A 4,409-nucleotide genomic window follows, 5' to 3' on the forward strand; every position below is an offset into this window, starting at 1 on the left:
AGACCTCCAGAGCAGACAGATGTCTACCAGAGTGCCAAGAGGTCAAGAAAAAGTTTTGGAACGCAAGGATGACAAGAAGGTTGTCACACGCAAAGTACACCCCAAACTGTTTTGATTGTTTTAACCAAAAATGTCTGAAATGCTGAGAATTAGCTATCCAGACATTGTGGAGACATTGTCTCCCCGCCTGTTGTGTAGCACAGCTTGCTATGCAGAAACACACAAATGTGAGTAAAAGCACATTATTAAATGTATTACTGTATTATTAACAAGAGGCAGCACACACTCCACTTACTTTGTCGACCAAGCTTTCGGTAATAACAGAATTGACATGTGAACCCGGGAAGAAGAAGACTTTTTGTGGTGGATGAGATTCACACCCGCCTGTAACACAGGAAGCTCTTTTTCTCGTCGCATTTCCTCGTCTCGAACAACGTTTTCCCGTTTTTCACCAGGACGCCACAGGAGTTCAGACCCGGGCACCTTTCAATATCGGTGTACTGCAGCGCTTCTCCACCCACCCACAGCCACTCTCCAGCCAGGTAGCGCAGGCCCGTCCACACCTGCCAACATTACGCAGAGAGCCGTGAGGAGGAGTCGCCTGAAAACACACACATACATGCGCGACTAGAAAACCGTCCTACCTCATCAGTCTTAGACCCTTGGGCCTTCTTCCGTGCAGAGTCGTGGTCATCTGGAGTGAGCAGGGTGGCCAGGTCGTAGCGGTGGTCCTGGTAAAAAGTGTCCGGCTTCTTAGATTCCACCGTCTCCAGAGCCCTGCAGTGCATTAATGCCTGCTGCCAAGTCTTCTCCTCCTTCACCAGAACCAGCTTCTCGTTGTTGCATACGAAGCCGTGGCTTGCGTTACAGTCATCGCTCTGCCATGTCTTCCAGAAGACCGCCATTAAGGCACAGTGCTCGCCCTCTCTTGGGTGACCTGCAAGAAGTGACAACATTTGCATCCTGCAAATAGGTGGCCGGCCTCTAAGCCCCCAGGTTGCCCTCACACCATGAGATCTCCTGGATTTCATCTTCACTCGTGAATCATTGAAGCCAAACATATTCAAAATGGACATCTGTCTTACTTTCTCACTCGGCTGAGAAAACAACTGCAAAACCATCCCCTTAATATCTTAATGTTACACGGCAGTACTGACTGCCTCAAATTCATTGCTAAGTTGTGGTACTAGAAGCCTGTTGGCCTCTATATGCTTTATTCAGTTACATGCTTTCCTTACTTACCAGATATCCAGTACTGGTGGTCAGCTGCCTCGTTCGTTCCAGACCATTTCCACACATTGTTTGAGCCCTCGCGGTACAAACCAATCCATACATGGGTTGATGGAGGCAAAGAAAACTTGTCTTCATCAGTGACGGTGACCAGGTCGGTGTGGGACATTCTGCAGTGGGTCTGTGCATCTTTCCAGGTTCTGTTGTAGGTGTGGCGAGTCAGACTAGTTTTCACAGTCATTGCACCCTCAGATACAGCAGGAAAGACCAGCAGAAGGGGGAATAGCAGGCAGATTCTCCTCATCATGTTCCACAGGGACAATGCCATGTACCTGCAGTAACATGCAGATTATTTGAGCTTTTTTTAAATATGTGAATCTGGAGATGGAGCTGGACTTTATTATAATTATATTTAACTTATGCACTGTTTGCCTTACTCTGTGCCATGCAGTCTCAGAGTGATATATTTATACGGTGAACCATTATGATGTGAATAACTCCATCCACATTTCCATCTCAATGCCTTTGCAGATTCTGCTTTGACAAGAGAAAACCTTTTCCATCTCCAGAATGTTAGCTAGTCCAAAATGATTATTTTGGATATTTCAACACGATCCAAAAGGTTTTTGAGAAGGCTTTTATAAGCTTGATGGGTTAAAAGGAGCCTTTCATTGTTTAACTTTAAAAAAAACAAAATTTCACAATCCTGAATATATCACACATTGCTGTAAATGTTAATGCATCAGTAATCAAAGACAGTTCATCAATGAGTACTTTAACCCTGTTTCTACCACCTCTGCTACTTATAATCACCAACATTTTAAATGCCTAACATTAAACCATTGCTACCTGCAAGGAAGGAATCATTCCACATTTCTCCTTATTTTAGGGAAAAAAGTTGACAGCTATGTAAAGTACAGACAATATATCACAATCAGGCTAAATTTAATGCCAAAACACTGATATATCACTTTGTGTGACGTACCATCTGCTGTCCGTGGAGGCTGGAGGTGAATAAACGCTCAGCAGCAGTCGCCTCGAGTGGTGGAAAAACAGCTTTAAATCTTTGAATGCGTTTTTTAAACTGATATATGACAAGAAAAACTTCTCCAGACTGACCACACCAGTCAGAGCCCAGATAGACTCTGACTCGACCAATCAGAAGTAATCCTGCCGCTCACGGCGTTCGCTATAGGTCTCTCTCTCTCTTCCTGTCTCTTGTAGTCGTCTTAATCTCACCTGTTGGTTCGTGGTTAATGTTACTGGAAACCCAGCAGCCATGCAAAGCAGAGTTTCACATCCTTTGTCTTTAGTCCTTCAAGGCCATTCAAAGTCACACTATCCCTTGTTATACAATGTTGTAACCTCGAATTTCTTCAGTCATTTGTTATGCAAAAGTGCAGAGAGAGGATGTTTTTCCCTTCATATAGTAGTGTATCCATCGACTCTAATTCCAAGGATGTGCAATATTTTTTGCACAGGGGTTTATCAAAATGCCAAAAATGTATTTAACTGGACGCCTTGCTCGAGCGTACTGTTTTTCTTCTCAAAAATAAGGTGGAACATTAGAGGAACAGGTCAGTTTTAAGTATGCTTTGCAATGATTTGTGAAACTCTGCCCCGAAAGGTTTCATCCAAAGTACATGCCAGTGATTTGCTTCCTGAAACCCACGGCGTCTCCAACATGCGGCATCCCCTCCAGCCAGATGTACTTTCTGCTTCAGTCATAAAGAAACAAATAACACACTTCCACACAAACACACACCACAAATGAAAATTGCATTTCCACTGACATTTGCACCCACCGAGCAGTCCTCATAAGATTTTGAGAGGTTACCTTCTTTTTCCCTTTTTTCTTTAACATATTCTGTAGTGCGGGATTCTGTTTTATCATAAAAAACCTTTTCTGAATGTAATGAAAAAGTTAGTTCTTTAAAGTAGAATGTAAGAGAGAAAGAAGAAGACTAACATGTTACTGTCCAAGGTAAGAGAAAAAGACGTAGGCTACCATGTCACTAGTCAAGGTACAGTAAGATAGGAGTAACTAGGTTACTCACTTGTTAAGTTACCGGTTCATTTTAGTATTGACTTACTATTTACCTTTTATTCATTTTTCTTTGCAGAACTTGATGTACTCTAATTTATTTAGGCCCCTTACCTGTGTGCAACTCGTTTTGATTCTATACGTTGCTTTAATAGTATACATAGGCCTAATCTGTGATGCTATTCATATGAAATTAATGTTTTCTTGTTGATACAAAGCCAAAGTTTATGGGCTCCGCTAAAGCACCAGCCATTTTTCTCAAATTCCCAATGGTTTTGCATACCCGTTCTAAATACAGAATATCTCCTCATTGACATGCTATTTGAATCATTTCAAAAGGGATAATATACAGCAAACACGTGTAAGACTAGTTAAGAGGTTCATATATCCCTATATGTGTTACTGCTTTATTGGGTGATGATAGAACAAAGAGAAAAAAAAGTGCACATTTCGTGTAACGGAGGTTTAGGTCTCTGAAAGCAACAATGCCCTAACATTCTTCCTGGACCTTGGACGCCTCTGGTTCCACAACAAAGGGGGTATGCTCAAGCAGATGCACAAATACATACAAAGCAAGGCTGTGTAATTAATGTTTTATCTATAAGTAAGTCATATTTCAGTTTTTTGGCTGGAATGTGGTTGATATCTTGCTAAGGCAGTCTAACAGTGGGTTTGGCGTAAATTGGCAGATTAAAAACTTTCCAGAAAGGTGCGCTAATCATGTGCGGCATCAAGCTAGGGATATGGAAATAGAAATTTCCATGATTTGGGGAGCTCTCTTAAGTCACTTTCGAGTCCTCTTGAGTCATATTTATGGTTTATGGTCATATTAGGGCTGGGCAAAAACTAGTGTGTTGCACGCTTTTATTTTAAAGTAATGTTATCAGAACAATATAACAGCACTCTGGAGCAACAGCAAATTAACATACATACATATGTAGTTTGTAAATCTGTTTTCTTATTTTTCTGGACACATTCAGTACTAAGGGTCCCTGTGAGGGACAAACCACTCCTTCTTTTGTCCATGTTCAGTCTGTTGCTTACCTTAAAGATGTATGTTAAAGACCATCAATTGATTAACTTCATACAAAATCAATAAATGCTTTTTATGTTTTCAGTTCAGTTTTTCTTCCTC

The sequence above is a fragment of the Clinocottus analis genome, unplaced genomic scaffold, assembly GCF_023055335.1.
Source record: "Clinocottus analis isolate CAN_PGR_092001 unplaced genomic scaffold, fCliAna1.0.p SCAF_16, whole genome shotgun sequence".
Classification (NCBI taxonomy): Eukaryota; Metazoa; Chordata; class Actinopteri; order Perciformes; family Cottidae; genus Clinocottus; species Clinocottus analis.